We start from the raw sequence: 17,607 nt of genomic DNA, 5'->3' as shown, positions 1-17,607 counted from the left end.
ATAGAGTAGTCTCATAACAAGTTAGCTTTGCTCCACCTAAATACACTAGTGTGGATAAACTTGAGAGAAGAAAACTTCAACGTATTTACTTTAGGTCAATGAGCAAAATTCCAAACCAACTGGCCCATATGCAACAGATGGAATTGCAGAGCCTTGGGCTTGGAGCCATGTCTTTGTCCCTGACAAACATAGAAAACTCATTTACGGAATATGAAGTGATAAGCTATTAGGTCTGGGTAAAGGGTTCAGTTGGTGTTTATCGCACAAGCATGAAGGTTTGAGTTTAATCTCCCGAGCCCATGTGAAACATCCAGGCATGGTAGCACACAGTTGAGATTCTAGAGCTGGAGAAGCAGAGATAGGTGGATCCCGAGCTTGCTACCCAGCCAATAGAGCCTATTCATTCGATGAGTTTCTGGCCAGTGAGAGATGCTGTTTCAAGGTGGGCAGTGCATTAGAGTGATACTTGACTCATGGCCTCCACACAGAAGTGAACGCATCTGCAGATGCATTATTGCACACATGCACACATGCATACACACACACACACACACACACACACTAGTTATTAGAATGTCTGACAGTGTAGGAAGGAGGCCTTATTTGTTCTGATTGCAGACAAGGGGCTGGCTCAGAGACTAGGAGAATCTCTCCAGGGGCAGAAAGACTGACTGGCACAGCAGGAACTTGAGTCTAGATATTGACTCTGAGTCTTTCCAGTAACCACAACCATGTTCTACTGTAGACCCACTTATGAGAAATGCCTTATCCCATCAGCAAAGCCAAGCAGTAGAACCTTCCCTTCTGTTGGCTCTGCTCTGAAAATCCTCACGTCTTAAGCTATTTGAAATTAAATCCTGATTCCCTTCTCAAAGCATTCTCTGGGGAGTGCTGGGTTATTCTGGCTGCCTGGGAAAGCAGAAAGCTACAGTATCTTCTGCAGCAATTTCTCACGCCCGCCCGGGGCAATCTCATGCGCTCCCTGTAAAACAATGCTTAGCAACTGCATAGTAAGGTCAGGCTTCCTCAGAAAACAGCAGGATCTAAGTATCCTCCAGGTGTGGGATGCCCACTGGAATTAAATTAGGTGGGTGTCTGCTTGGTTAAGGAGTCTTTTACCTCAGCTGTGGCCATCCTAAGTATTGATCTGGCACAAACAAGAAAGCCAATATCTTCAACCTACTGCCTAACCCTTGGTTATTCCCTCCAAAGCATATATTTCCACTGTCCTATTTCTATTGGGAGGAGTATGCATGTCTGTGGGTTAGTATGTATGTGTATATGAGGCCAGAGGTCAACCATGGGTGGTATTCCTCATCTTGTTTGTTGAATCAGGGCTCACTGCTGTTCACTGGTTAGATTAGGCTGGCTGGCCTATGAGCCCCAGAGACCCGCAGGTGACACGGCCCAGGCTTGGCTATTTCATGGGTGCTGGGGATAAGGTGTATGTCCTCATACTTGCAAGGTGGCACTGGGCAGACTGAGGTATTTCCCCGGTCTCCCTTGTTAGCCTATTTCTAGACTCAGGTTCCTAACAAGGGTCAATGGAATAAGGCTGTAAAGAAGAAGCATCTTGTGTGGGGTTTGACCACTTCTACTGCCGGTCTACTGGTCTACCAGCCTCACCTTTCAGAGTTGCCTCCAGCTCTCCATGCCCTGCTCCCTACTGTTTATCAGCTGTCAAAGGGGATTTGCACTGACAAGTGACACCCCTGAAAGCTTGTGAGACACTTTGCTGAGCACACACACACACACACACACACACTTGCATACTTATTAGGTTGAATTTTTGCCAAGAACCCTTTAGCCAGTCCTAATGAAGTGCTGTTTTCCATTTAAAACACCATTAGCTTCCTACGGTTTGTTACCCAGGCTGTAAGTAGCAATCACAACAGCGAGGGGCAGAGGTGTCGTTGCGCAGGAAGCCCGTGTATCCCCTGGGACTGTGAACTAAGCTTTGGTATTTTTCATGCCTCCTCAACCGCTAAGAGCAACTGTGCATCCCCGAGTTTAACACAGTCTGCAAGGGAAGGAAGTATTTTATCTCCCATTGCTTCAAACGTCTGGATGCGTAAAGCTCTGTGTCCATGAGACATTGCTTTGTTCCTGTGCATCACCACAGTCACATAACCATTCTCAAAAAGAGTGCTATACCTACAGAGGTTGGGAAAGAGCCCCCATAGCCTCTGCCATATTCTGATATTTTCCCCCACTACAATTTTAAATATCTGATGCAGCATCATATCTTACTAGAAATCCCCCCACTGTAACAGCAGGAGCCTCAGCATACTGATAGGGAAATGAGTAACAGAGAAAGGCTCTCTGTGACAACTACAGAAGTGGATGCTCTCAGCCAACCATTGGACTGAGCACAGGGTACCTAATGGAGGAGCTAGAGAAAGGACTGAAGAAGGGGTTTGCAGTCTCATAGGAGGAACAACAATATGAACCATCCAGTACCCCCAGAGCTCCCAAGGACTAAACCACCAACCAAAGAGTACACATGGAGGGAACCATGGCTCCAACTGCATATGTAGCAGAGGATGGCCTTGTTGGGCAACAATGAGAAGAGAGGCCCTTGGTGCTCAGAAGGCTCGGTGCCCCAGTCTAGGGGAATGCAAGGGTGGGGAGGCAGGAGTGGGTAGTTTGGTGAGCAGGGGAATGGGGAGAGGATACGGGGCTTTCAGAGGGGAAACCAGGAAAGGGGATAACATTTGAAATGTAAATAAAGAAAATATATAATAAAAATAAAACAGAAAGGTGCTCTGGTTTTGTGGGTGTCAGCCTTGGATTTGAACACCAAAAAAGATTGGAATATTAAAGTGTCAAGAAACTCATTTTACAACCAAATTTGGAGGAATGGAATGTGGTCCTATGTTATAAGCTCTTAAGGCTATTTCTTCCTTGTAAGGTACTTACAAGGGAGGGATTCAATGAGCACACTCATTACCCAACTCAGAGACAACCTAAGTCTTCACAATGCACTGGAAAAGTACAAGCAGGAAAACACACACTCCCAAAACTGAAACTCTTTGGTGGCAAGAAACACTGAAAATAATAATACTGTTCCACTAAGCACACTTAATAAATTTAATTAATTAGTTTTTATTAGCTTGCTTGTTTTGTTTGTTTTAAGACAATGTTTTCTGTTGTCCACGCTGGCATCAAAGATGCTACATAGCCAAAGGTGGCTTGGAACCGAATCCTCCTACCCCCATGTCCCACATGGTGGGATGACAGATATGGGCCACCATACCTAACAAGCTCACTGTTTCAAATAACATTTCACCTTCTTTCCAGGTTGTTAAAATTTTATGTCCCATATCTCTTTTAGCATACCATGTCCCAAAGTTGAGACTAGATAGCAACTTTGCTGTATCAAGCAGGTGGACGGTCAGACAAGAGCAGAGCAAGGAGAGTGTGTGACACAAGAAGCAAGCAAGACTGAGCTGGGATGAGCAAGCCATAGTCTCTGCACATCCCCAGCACCAGGCAGAGAAGAGGGGTGTCAATAACATTTGCTAGTTGATGGATTCGTAGAACAATAAAAGATTTTTGAATAGCAAAGAACACTGTAAGCTAAAACAATTAATAGAGAGAAAGGGTGAATTAATTGCAGGAAGTGGCAGATGGTAGATCGAGAGGCAGAGTCCTAGAGTCTATAAATCTGCAGAAGTATTTCATTCTGAAGGAATTCCTTCAGCAATCATGGGACGGGGCCTAAGGGAAGACAGAGGAAGCACAGATGATTGTCTTCTCCAGAATGCAATTGCTTTTGAGCAGACAGGCCAGTTTAATTAGGAAACTTGTGTTAGATCTACATACACTGTTCTCTTCTCTAGTGGGGAGTGAACACTGCCCGGGCTATCCACCCTTTCAGCCTTGTAGCTCATTCTCAGCTATAAACAGTGGGCCTCTTGTTCAGCTCGTAGCTATGTGGTGTGTGGTGTAGTGTGATAGTCAGGAAAGGGCTGCTCCAGTATCCACTCATTGCTCTCCCAAGGGCTATCTGTGGTCAGTACTTCATTGGGAACCTTGTTTCTTACCATACTGACCAAATAGAAATAGGATTTTCTTAATCAGATTGTACTCTTATAAAGAATACTTCTCAAATCCCCATCTTTTCTTTAATATTATCGAATCCTTTGAGGATTTTAATGTGTAAATGCAATGTATTTTTTTATATCATGTTCACCCTCTACTCCTCTGTTCATCTCCTCCAAGGTCTCCCCACATCTCCTCCTCGAAAGTTCATGCCTTTTGTTTTTTAATAACTTAATGAGCCCAGTTACTGTTGCCCAAATACACATGGGTGTATAGCCATCCACAGAAGCATGACCAACTTACCCGGGGCCACGTGGGGCCACATTGCTAAGGAAAGCTAACTTTCCATCTCTTGGCATCCATCAACTGTCAAGAGCTCCTGAGTTACGGGTGGGGTGTCTCCATCCCTCTCTGCTTCGTGCTGTGAATGTGTGAGCGTGCTGGCCTGTCCAGGAAACACTGTCCTCTCGGCCCTCTGGCCCTCACAATCATTTTCTTCTTTCTCTCTGTTCCACAAGCCTTTCAAGAAGAGGCTGTGATACAGATGTCCCACTGTCAGCAAAGTGCCCCGAAGACCCTTGTTACTTGCAGGTTGATCAGTTGTGAACTGTCTTCGCTCTTAATACTGACTTTAGCTCAAAACTCATAGTAGGGCCTTAATATCTTTATTTTAGATTATCTCATCCCCAAGTAATTTCTCTGACTCTAGTTTCTTCCAAGTTACACAGTTTTTCTAGATTGATTTTCCTCAACTATAACTGAGCTTCTACTATTTGTCTCTAGTAGTTCCTTGATAATTGTGAACAGAAAACCAGACCACCACCCCTGGACCACAAAGTCCAGAAGACTCATCTGTCAGTTGGTAGAATGGGTTTCCTGCCCTATCTATATAGCTACAGCAGTGTAGTTTGCTGATCCTTAAATACAGCCACACTGCCTTTCTTGTCTTTTCGTCGTGTAACATAGTTTTTCTGCCACCTCCACATGTTTAATGTTCATCTCAGACACCTATCCCTTTGAACTTTAACCGGTCATGTCTGCTTCCATGAACTCTCTCTCTTTCTCTGTTCCACCTCTGATTTTATTTATGCATCACTCCTACGCCCCTCCCCAACTCTACCTGAGCAACAGGAGAGAAAACTCCATGCCTCTTTGTTCTATAACTTTCAGTACCTACCTAGAATAAGTGATTTTAGCAAATCGGTGTTTACTTTTAACTATATAAATATAGACAAAGTTTAAAAAAATCTTTTAGATAAATTTCTGAAAAGAAATCACCAAGAGACAAGAGAGTGAGCATTTCCCGCACAGCCATTGAACTGTCAGTGCAGAAACCACATCTCTACCTTGCCTTCCACCACTGGCTGGCCCCCATCTGAATTCTTTCCCTATATTTGGATGATTCCTTACATTAAGGGACCAAATGTCTGCCTGAATGAAAGCTTAAGTCACTAGAGATTTGGCTTGAGGTCCCAGCACAAGTGGCACAATAGAGGGGAATCTGTTCTGGTAACACGGAGGACAGTAGCAATACAGCTTCCAGCATCTATAGCCAGGGCAAGGGGATGACCCAGCCATGACTTGGCACAGCTCCATGGTTTTCGTCTGCTAGACCACAAGCTTGAACATTCCGATAAATACCCTTAGCTGTGCAGATTCCATTCCTCACACACACCAGCAGAAATCCCTAGCTGTCCCCCCCTCCCCCCACACACACACCTTCACTGAAGCACGGGGCTTGCAAAGTTCTTTGAGGGACCATACCAAGTTTCCCCCCAGCTGAGCCTACGCCCTCATTAGTTCTCATCAGTAAAAGTTAACAGCCCACCCTGCTACCTTCATTAATTTCTAAACAAACATGTTTTAGACTCAGACTGCATGTTGATCTCTATAAATAAATGATCATTTACTGCTTCTAAACAAATCAATCTAAATTAGAGCTTCCCACAGGGATGCAGTTACACAGTAAATTCCAAAGCATACCAAAACAGAAGACATGTTTCTTTAATAAATGTTCCCAGTACTGGTCCATTGTTACAAACAATTATATACATATATCATATGTATGTATGTATGTATGTATGTATGTGTGTGTATGTGTGTGTATGTACATATGTATATGTAGAGAGAAAGGCAGAGACAGAGATATATGAATTAAGAACATAGGTATTAAAGAGGTAGTTAAGACGCCAGCAGATTCCCTGTACGCCTCCTGCAAGTTAAATAGAAGGTTTTGACCTAACAGACACTGGTGTGATTTTGTGGCTAAATATAGACATAGGTCACAAAAACGTTGGCAAGAGTAAAGAATCTCTCAGTGCATAGCAACCAAAAGTTCATTCCAAACCAAATGCAGAGTAAACATGGTGCTTCTTGAAGTGCTTGCCCATGGGCACCCGTAAACCCCATTGCATTGGGGGTTCCATATGTGGTTTGAACTGTGTGTGTCGGAATGCCACTCAACACCAAATAACTGCCTGAAATATTCTGCTAAGTTAGAGATGAATTGCAGTATCTCACAGTCCACAATAAGCGCTCTCTCTCTCTCTCTCTCTCTCTCTCTCTCTCTCTTAGTAGAAACATAATGATTTAACTACAGAAAAGACAATATTTTCCTATTATCATTCCTAACAAACTACTAGATCATTAGATTATATTGTGTTTGGATGATTTATTTTAAAAATTGCTGACTTGAGTCTTATTAAGAAAACTGTTCTGAAAATTTTGTCTTGGGACTAGGATAGAACATCCACAGGTTCTGAAATGGTTCTGAAGATATTTCTGCCAGGTGCACTACATATTTCCATTTAATATTCTCAGCTCTGTTATGAACTCAAACTATCAGTTGAATCATGAAACTTTGAAGACACTCCATGCCCTATTGTATTAAATATTCAGCCAAGATTTAACTCTATGTAAACTAAACAAGCACACTCATCTCATTATGAAAACTTGTTGTCTTTACTAAATGATAAAATTATATGTATACTAAACTTGTCTTCAATGTATTTATTATTTATCAGCCAAATTTTTATCTGTATACCTATTTTTTATACCCATATTTTTAGAGTCCTACAGAAATTTTTCCAACCAAAAAGGGGCCTCAAGTACAGTAATTGCAAGAGGCTCTGGCCCACAGGAATTAGCATGTGAATAACCCTGGATAAGCCCTTGCTATGGCCTAAGGGGTAACCTAAAATTCAAGTTAGGAACTTAGCCCACAACACTGTTGAGAAGTGAAGCATTTAGGTCTAAGTAATTAGGTCTCATGGCTAATGTCTTTTTGACAAGGCTTGATGGAGGAAATCTGGCCAGTTTTCCTCTTTTGCCATATGAGGACACAGCATCACTTCTCCTAACACCAAGCCCACTGTATCCCTAAACATGTGCTCCTGCCTCTGGAAATGTGAGGGATGTGAACCTCCTCTTCTTTATAAGCTGTTCAGTCTGTAGTGCTTTGTTATAGCAGCAGAAAGGTCCTAAGACAGTTATGAACAAAGACTGGCTGGTCCAGATTTGAAGAGAATTCATGTGTCTCCACTAATAACTGTTAGAGATGTTGACAGATGAGAGATCTCTTCAGGGATGACTCTCTACCACATCAGCCAACTGAGACTTAGGGTTTAATATGGAGTTCTGCACCTTGTTTTTTAAAAATGCAAATTCCAGACACCATCTTCAGAGAATTTGATTCAGTCAATTGAATAGACCCTCATGGATTTGCTTTTTTAATGAGCAGGTCAGGAAATCTCTCACTGGCAGATGAGGCAGAATTTTCTGGAGGGCAGTTACACACTTCAGAAACTCACCAGCACCGAGACCAGGCCGCTCAGCTCCTTGCTCCTATCCTCAAAGCTTGCCTCTTATTCTGATACTGTAACTCCCACACCCACACATGTGACCGAGACAGGAGTAGCAAGGAAGAGACTGTCTGAGTCCTCAGCAGGGATGAGGGGGTTCCTATTCATCAGTGCTGTAGAATTCTGAAAGGACAGACTTTAAGAGTGCTATTGGGGCTGGTGAGATGGCTCAGTGGATAAGAGCACCCGACTGCTCTTCCAAAGGTCCGGAGTTCAAATCCCAGCAACCACATGGTGGCTCACAACCATCCGTAACGAAATCTGACTCCCTCTATTGGAGTGTCTGAAGACAGCTACAGTGTACTTACATATAATAAATAAATAAATCTTTAAAAAGAAAAGAGTGCTATTGGGGTGAATATTCAAACCTTTATACAGAATTGAAAAAAAAATCTACCCAATCAAAAAAGTCAATCCTACAACCTTTGGTAAACAGCTCAATACAAAGTATACAGTTAAATACATTAGCTTCCTTCTCTTGGTGTACAATCAAGGCAAAGGCAACAAAATAACCAACAGTCAATAAAAACTATTAACAATTCTGGCCACTCTTTTAAAACCTCAGTGGGCTTTTCCCTTCAGGCTACAACACTTTCTGTCCAGACCAAAGATTTATGTTTCTAACTGCAAAGAAACCAGTAGCTCACTGCACAGTGTGATCTGGGATTGATTGGGGGATGATATTTTAGGAGAGTGTTGAGGGCTCACGTCACGTTTAAAAATTAATTAGAACTTTTCAGGATTGTTTCAGAATGTCAAGGCTTAATTAACTTACTTATTTAATAGACTCTTAATGTGACCCTTGAAGAAATCCTGCAGGGTTTTCTGCATTTACTAGTAGGCCAGTCAGGGGGAGGAGTGGGGTTTTTGATTGTTTTTTTTATTGGAGAGCTGAAATAGATTCATTGTCTTTTTTTTATCACCTTAATAGTTCTTCGTGTTGCAGGTAAAGCATTATTAATTCATGTCCAGTGAGAAATATACAAGATTTTTTGATGACATAGCAGAAACCAAGCAATAACACTAAGCAATGTCTGAAGAGAAGGGAGGAACTGGTCAGCCCCTAAGACGAGAATCTGTAACTCAAAGATGAGCCAGGACAGAGACATACGTGTCTCAGGCTCCATTTATTTTACAGGGTAGAGTTTTTAGAACATTCTTCACATTATTTTATTCTTGCCTGAGTGCAGACAGTCCCCACTTGGGCTTTGTGAATGTCAACCCAGTTCACGTCAATATTAAAAACAGAATTCCCTCCCCAGTCCTCCTCCTCCAATTTTCTGCGCAATTTGCATTAAATCAAGGTTAAATTTTTTCATCAACTCAATCGCTCTAAGCCCTTTATGAACCCTGTTCCCCATGCTGTCTGTTGGACCTCCCCAAGATGAGGCTTCATTAAGGAATGTCTTCACAAAGTAGTTTTGACTTAAACTGAACTGAAACAATATTCTTGCAACCCACCCAGTTTCCTTACCCCACAATGAAAGTGGCTCAGTTAGCCCCTTAAGTATCTTTGGCAACTCACATGGTGAATAGAGTGTGTTGGAGTGTGAGCAGAGGAAAGCCTGTTCTGCCTAGTCGACATTGCTGGACTGACATGTGCTCCAAACGCACAGCAATTATGAGCTAAGCTGTTCACTAGGCTCTCAGTATTGTTAGTCAGGTAACAGGTGTAGCACAGTTAACTGGCCTCTTATGCCTGGAGCCCTGGGTTCCATCCCAAGTGCCACACATGGTGACACAGCTCTATCTATAATTTCAAACACCCAGGAGGTAGGAATAAAAATGATCAGGAATTCAAGGTTGTTCTAGATTGTTCTCTGTTGCTGTTATAAACACCAAACTAAGGTCATCAGTAAAGACAAGGCAGGAACTCAAAACAGGAATCTGAAGGCAGGAACTGAAGTGGAGAGCATGGAATGGTGCACGCTTTGTTCCTTGTGGCTTGCTCAGCTTGCTTTCCTATAAAACCCAGGCCCACCTGCCTAGGAATGGCACTGCCCACAGCAGCCTGAGACTTACTACAACAATTAGCCATCAAGAAAAATGTCTCATAGTAATGCCCACAAGCCAATGGGATGGAAGCAACTCCCCAATCCAGATTTTCTCTTCCCGGGTACATCCAGAATTTGTATCAATTTAACCAAAAGCAACCAACACAACAATCATCCCACAGTTGTACAATAAGTTCAAGGCTAACCTGGGCTACATATGACCTTATCTCGAAATAAAATTTAAAATCTTATTTATATCATTCCAGATCCAGAGGTTCAGTGTTATCATTTTAGAAAATCACCAACTGACTCCAGTAGGACTCACTGCAGAAAATGGCCATGATAAGCCTTGAAGGAGATTGACTATTGCCTGGTAACATCTTTCTGTGTGCCTACATACCCATAGAATATGCCCAACTCCATTTTGTAATATTTTTTAAGGAACTCTGCAGACACAACACTGCAGATCCCAAATAGTGTGCCGCTTGTAGAAAGCTCTCTTTACCTTAAAAATAAAAATAAATAAAAATTAAGTTCATCCTCTCAGAAGAAAAGTACCTCTATGGTATCATTTCATGAACTTTACCACAATCATACGCCAACTGTCAGTATGGACTGAAACCCAGAGCTGGGTTAGCCTCAGATCAGCCCCGTCCATCTCCTTCTGGTCCAGCAGACCTTCCTCCCCTCCACAGGCCTTCTAGTCTATGGAAAGCACCTCAGCTGTCCAGCCTCCCCCACCCCCCTCTGCACTGCTCTTCCCCAAAGCTAAAGCCCCATCCTTCTATCAGAAGAAATCTTTCTCTGACCCCAATTTCTCTGTTATATAATTATTCCATCTTACTTCACAAACGAGAGGCAAATACTCAATAAATATTTATGGATTAAACGGGTGAGGAAATGTGTCTTTCTGTCACTCTATCTCAGAAGCACTCCTCATTCCACCACCGCAACCCAAGGAGACTGACAGCCCCTCCTCCGTTCACAGCTAGTCTCCAGAGGTGGCCAATAATTTTCTAATTTAAAAGCTCCACGAGCTCTCCCTACCCTTCATTCTAGTTGACCTCCACACAGCATTCTGCACTGCTAGCCGAGTCTAGTTATTAACACTCTCTTTTTTGAGTTTTCTCAGACTGTTCTAAGGCACACAGCAGAGGTTCTCCCAAAAGCCACGATAGTTTTACTCACCCCCTATTACTGCACCACACCCTGGCAGGAAAGCTCAGCCTCTTGACAATTTATAGTTTGGGTGCTCATCTTCCTCCACCTTTCTAAATTCTCTTCTCACCTGCTCTCACACCGGCACCACTGTCTCTAAGACAATACAAATTGCCCTCCCTCCATCCCCCCAGCCTGCCTCCCTCCATCCCCTTCATCTCCCCAGCCTGCCTCTCCCCACCCCCAGTCTGCCTTCCCCTACCCCCATCCTGCCTCCCTCCATCCCCTCATCCCCCAGCCTGACTCCCCTCATCCTGCAGCCTGCCTCCCTCATCCCCCAGCATGTCTTTCTTCTGTGTTCTCATGGTAACAAATAGCAGCATTGCCCTTCCAATTTCAGCCAGAAGTTTAAGAGTGACTTTAAAATATATTAACAAGTCTCACGCATCCCAGTCTAGACTTGAACAACATATGTAGCTGAGGATCATCTTAAACTTCTCATCTTCTTGTCTCCCCTCCCAAGTTCTGGGAGCATGTGCCACCATGCCTGGCTTTTATGTGGTGCTAGGGAATCCAACTGAGCTACATCATCAGTCTTCCAGAGAATGTTTAAGGAGACTCACAACTGGCCCTAAAGTGTCTAGCCACACCCCTCGTCACTCCCTCTACTTATTTCTAGTAAACACTCTGGGTTGCTTACATCTGTGGTGTATCAGGTCTTATCCACTCTTACTGAAACTGTCCTCCATACTCTTTCTCTACCCCTGCTAGAGATCTAGTGAGTATGATCAGTGAACTCTCTACCATTGAGCCACACCACCAGCATGAGATCTGTATGTTCATTAGGTCATAAAGTTGAACATTTAAATAATTGATTATATTGTATATATACATAAAAATATTAACCAGTTTTAAAGGGAAACAGAAGAGAGGATGAAGGAGAAGAACACTGGTTTTCGGTTTTCGGTTTTCAGTTTTACTGACTGGGAGATAAAGCCCAAGCCTTATGTCTCTCCCTTGACGCTGTCCTAGACTTCTTCCCCAAAGGCAGATACTTGGTACATTTTAAGCCAACAAATTAAAATCTGTCACTCCCATTGTTACTGGACTAAGAATGAGGGGTAGGGAACAGGATTTGGATTAGATGGAAAATTGAGGCAACCCACAGGATGCTATTGAAGGTCCCAATAGACCGCCTTGACCTTGTACCCTCAGCCTGCTAATCCAACTGGGAGGCTCAAAGGGCCGTTCTCCACGTTTCCATCCTGACTGCAAGCACCTACAGGGCAAACACTTTAACCTGCAATGGCAGCATTTAGTCTTTATGAATGTTTATTGACAGTGCCCTATTTGTGGGAACTGCAGAATTTCATCCAGGGCAGTTTTGGTCCTTAGCAGTGAGCTAATACGGTTTACAGTGGGGAGGGACTTGAGGGATGCTATGTCACCAAGAAACAAGGCAACAAGAGCAGGACTGCCACAGCACCAACCTGCCATCCGACAGCAGTAGTAACTGCTTTGTAACCATCTCAGCCTTACAGCTTCAGGACCACCCTCCTGGAGAAGAGACAGTGTTAGCTAAGTGAGGGAAAGATGCTGCGTGTGAGCACAGTGGGCACTCCTCGGTGCCTGTTTCCTTATTTATGTCAGACTGCATTTATTCATTTCCATTCTAAATCTCTGTGCAGCCGTGACTCTGAGCTCAGCTTTCGGAGCGGACCGCACTCATCTAATATGAAAGTCAAGCAGTTCTGCTCACCAGGCTGGGCGAGGAGCGTTGCATACGATGTCATGTACAAGATAGAGAGGAAGTGTGCTAAGGTTTTAAGAAGGAGAAATTGGTCGTGGGGTTCAGCAGTTGGAAAGCTGCTGGTGTCCTTGACAAGTGTAATTTTATGAATGAAATGATAGGAAGAAAGCCTGGTTGGAGTAGCTTTGAGGCAGACTGTTGACCACCACAGAACAGTCTGTTCTGGCAAATTTCCTGAAAGAGCCCTTCACTGAATAGCAGATCAGGAATAAGGCATTGGTTTATAGAGCTTCCAGTCTGAGTAGGATCTCCACTAAGGCTTGCTAGAAGTGAAAAGTGAGTGCTGTAGAGTTTGGATGGAAGGAAAGAATGGGTCATGTCAAAAGCAAACAGATTATGCTGTCCTACAGCTAAGTCTACGCTCCAGTTAGTCATAAGGGTGGGAATGGAACTTAAGACCTTTATATTAATCCAAATAAGCCACAGAGTGATTGATAGAATCCCAGGCTGTCAGAACAGAAGGTAAACACTAGTTCATTATGATAAAATGTACCCCTAATATAGGCCTACAGCAACCCCATAGATTAATATAAGAAACATATGACCCTATACTTAAAACAAAACAAAAACAGAAACTAAGCCTAACCTGAATACAGACCAAACAACAAACTGCAGACTTAAAGCTATTCTAAGAGTTCATGTGTCAAAGTTAACAGCTAAAAATAAAACAAAAGCCTAATGGTGGGGAAAAGAAAGCCATCACTCTCAAGAGCATAAAGTAGGTTTGAATGTGCTTGCCAGTGTCACAAGCTGGAGCCCTGACCTGTGTGTGCCACACAGCTGTGTTGAAGGGGGAATCTCTAGAGAGAGCCTGGGTGATGGTCAGATGGCTCTGTGCTGCTATGATGGGAAGGGGTTGGTTATTCTGAGAAGAGGGCCCTAATAAAGACCCAACCAAGTTCAACTTCCTCTTCCTCTCTAAACTCTCTGACATACTATGCTCTGGGATAACACAAGAAGGTCATTGCACTAATTCATCTTCGTGGGCGGCTTAATAATGTGTTAGCAAAGCTGAAGATGGACTCCATGATTAGAAGACAACTCATAAATTAATTGTCCAGATGCAGCGCAGAAAAACAAAATTTGAACAATTAAAGGGACACACAGGAATAATGAAAAGCTATACTGGTCCCCTAGTCAACATCCCAGCAGGAAGCAGATGATAAGAAGGACTGAAGTAGTAATGTTAGACAGTTAGTCAGGTATCTAAAGGCTTAGAAGACGTTGAGGCTGGACCCTTCCCTCATGGTCGGCAGAGGACTGGAACCACAGACTTTAATTACTGGTAGAGGCTGGGACCTGGATCATGTTTCTGGGTCTGGAAGGAGCCATGACATCCTGATTATCTATAAGACCATGAATACATACATGCCTAGGTATGTGCTATATAGAATTCCTATGTGCTGTATAGGGTTCCTATGTGCTATATAGAGTTCCTATATAGGAATCAGATGTTCTAAACCTCATGAAATCACAGCATAGCAGAAGGTTTCTGGAGGGAAACAGAGGCAGACTCTTCCAGGATATGCACCACTGAGCCTCTCCTGGAAGTAAATGAAAGTTCATTATCAAATTAGGAGACATTGTAAGCTATTAGAAAATACTGTGAGTGAGAAAGCTGTATCCAAATGACCACTACTGCAGGTTCCCTCCATGCAAGTTCTTCAGTGCTGTCTTAAAGACTGGATGTAGAGAGCATGAACACAACAGAGACCTGGGAGGAAATTCCTCACTCTGGAGATTTCAGAATGCAATCACTGGGTGCTGTCCAGCCTCCCACCTCTACCTTGCTTTGTGATAAACATCTATCTGAATTCTTTCACAGAGGTGACAAGGCCCCAGGGAAGGAAGAGTAGAGTTGATGATCTGTGCAATAGTAATGGCAGAAAATATCCTAAAATTAAAAAGCAAAGCTATACCAACGCGCAGTGCAACTAAATGAATGTAAACAGTGACGCAGTCAAATAAACCAGCAAGAAAACCAGTGCATGTAAAGTGTGCTGCAAGCTGGTGGTCAGAGCATGGGAGCAATCAGGGAGAAGCACCCCTCTAAGTTAACAGTCAGCACATGATCGTGAATGCTCTCATTTACATTTATCTAGAAGCTACTGTGTGATAATCACCTTGATAAAACTGTCATCATAGTGATGGGGAAAAATAAGTCAGTCTGTTACAGACAAGGGCAAAAGATAGAACAGGTCAGATGGCCGAACCAACAGAGGGAAAGTGGAATGTCCAACACCACAGTGGATCTGAGAAGGTCAGGGGACGTCTGTACCAAAGCCTGAAGGCATTAGAGAGGATGCTAAGTGAACGGTTAGCTGGGAACAGGAACCAGGCAAGTGGAGAGGCCATGAGCCAGCTCGAGACCGCTGCTCAGGATCAGCAAGGATGATGAAGGAGGAGGATGGGAGAGGAGAAGCAAACAAGGCTGCAGGGAAGGAAGAGCTGGACCACACGGTCCCTCCGGGTGACCAGCAGGTAGTGAGCTGTCACGCTGGGGGAGATGAAGAGCTCGGTCCAGTTCACAACCTGATTTACACATCTGAAGGCTGACTTGAGTACAAACAGTTCATATGAAAGAGAGGAGAGAAACAAAATCTAGACTTTGGTCAGACTGATGACAACTGTCAGAAGCGGTCAAGTCTGTAGTAGACAAGGAGCTGCCAGGTCTTTGACATAGCTTATGGAAGAGGTTTCAGACCGCTGGTGAGGGAAAATGCTACAATGCCACAGACCGTTCCTCTGCAGAGGCAAACCAGAAAAGAGCAAGCCCGAAGGGGGCTCCAGAGCTTGATCATTCTCATGGAGATGTCGGGATGGACCCGGGAGGTTGGATAATTCACTGAAGGTTTCTTTGGGAACCGGTTCCTGTCAGGAGATGAGGCAGCAGAATCGAGTTTATATTCTAATCAAAGACTAAGTAAAGCATTTACTGGTCAGTTCAGGGCACTTCCCAGAGGCCTTGAACTGTTCTAACAGTAAATGCAAGTTCATTATCAAATTAGGAAGTACTGTAATCTATTGGAAAAGAGTCTGTCGAATGAGATAATTGCATCTAAATGTTCATTACTGTAGACTCCCTATTTCCAAATCCTCCCATGTTGCTTTAAGCATTGGGAAATCTATTTAAGAAGTGATTTTATTATAGCTGACCGCAGTGGTTCATATCCACAACCTCAGTACTTGGAAGATAGAGACAGCAAGATCATGAATTCAAGGAGAGCCTGTGTATACAGTGAGACCTTGGAGGAGAGGGGCAGAGGGTCGGGAAGGGTTTGCCTGTTAGTACCTGGGAAGCCATCACTGTCAACTTGATGAGTTGCTGTGCTGTCTACTTAATGCCCACTTCATAATTCAGCATAGAAGCCACACTCAATATTCAGAATCCATGCCCTTCTCTTTGGAAGATCAGAAGAGAGAGGCGTCTGCGCATTCCAGAGCCGCTTGTTTAGTTCCGTACCTTCATGACTAACGTAAACTATTTCTTGTGTTATTTAACCATTGGGAAGTTGTTTCCAAAATATTAGAAGTGAAAATTTAGGTAGCATAAGTGGTCATGGTTATAAAAATTAACCTTATATTATATCATGTGTGTTAAGCTTGCTTGGAATTTTATGAAAATTTCCTATCAAGTTTAGAAAAAAAAATCAATGAAGTGTTTCAGTGTTTTGAATCTTATAAATTTTTAAAATATTATGTGGTCCCTATTTTGAAAATACAGCTCCTTTTTAAACGTCTTGTTGTGTGTGTTCACATTGTGTGTGTGTGTGTGTTCACATTTGTGTGTGTGTGTGTTCACATTTGTGTGTGTGTGTGTGTGTGTGTGTGTGTGTGTGTGTGTGTGTGTGTGCAGGAAAGTCTTACAGAATCACTTCTCTCCTTCTACCTTTTCATGGGTTCTGGGGATCAGTTAACGTCCTGCCCTACACTGCCCCAGCAATGTCACTTTGTCACTGTTAGTAACTGAGCGTTTGCTTTTGTGGTTATGCCAGCTGGGGCCATGAGCACCTCAGCGCTCATCTTCATATGAGTGTTGTCCATTTCCCTTGTGTCTCATCTCCTTCTGGCTTTAAACATGCGACTGAATCAGCTTCTAGCAAAGGACCTAAACTGCCAATCTGGGTAACATTGGCTTCCTTCTGTAGTTCCTCCAGCAGCCTTCCTCATCAAGAATCTAAGTCACAGAGAAGGAGAATGACCAGCGTACATAGCTCCCCCTTTGGTGCCACTTCACTGGGGTCTTGGGCACGGAATTTGTACTCTATAAGAATATTCCCTGCTTCTGTATCTTTTCAGACCTGCAGCATTCGTGATCGAAACTGCAAAGATTTACTGGAGTCTGGGCAGCCTCTCGTATGTAACCTAAATTTCTCTATATTTTATAAGCTGATATTTTCCCTTTTTTCCCTCTCATTCCTGTTCTCACTTGAATATAAAAGGTTCTTGCACTTTTATTCATTTGGGAGATGTTTCTCTGCTTTATTATTTTTACAAATCTGTAGGAAAGGTAATGGCTTCATTATGCCATGCTTAAATAGAAGCTCTGCAGCTGAGAGTAAATCCTCAGACACAGGAGGATGCTTCTGCTTATTCGCGGCATCACAGCCCCCAGAGAATGTGGGCCCCAGCTTAAGAGGCATCGTACAGCCCCCTTAAGCAGAACACCCTCCCCAATAAAGCAAAGGATATTACCAAATAAACTATCTGTGGGCTACTCCAATAGGTCAACAAGTTTTCT

At 43.3% G+C, this 17,607-nt stretch overlaps 1 protein-coding gene across 14 annotated transcripts in view; it reads right to left on the bottom strand.

Annotated features, from left to right (window-relative positions):
• The window catches only part of Slc44a5 (solute carrier family 44, member 5), a 298,312-nt gene that overhangs the window by 154,654 nt on the left and 126,051 nt on the right, over positions 1-17,607 (bottom strand). The window lies entirely within an intron of this gene.

This window comes from Mus musculus, chromosome 3 (genome assembly GCF_000001635.26).
Source record: "Mus musculus strain C57BL/6J chromosome 3, GRCm38.p6 C57BL/6J".
Taxonomy (NCBI): domain Eukaryota; kingdom Metazoa; phylum Chordata; class Mammalia; order Rodentia; family Muridae; genus Mus; species Mus musculus.
The sequence above is the reverse complement of the archived record's forward strand: the minus strand, read 5'-3'. Positions and strand labels throughout refer to the sequence as shown.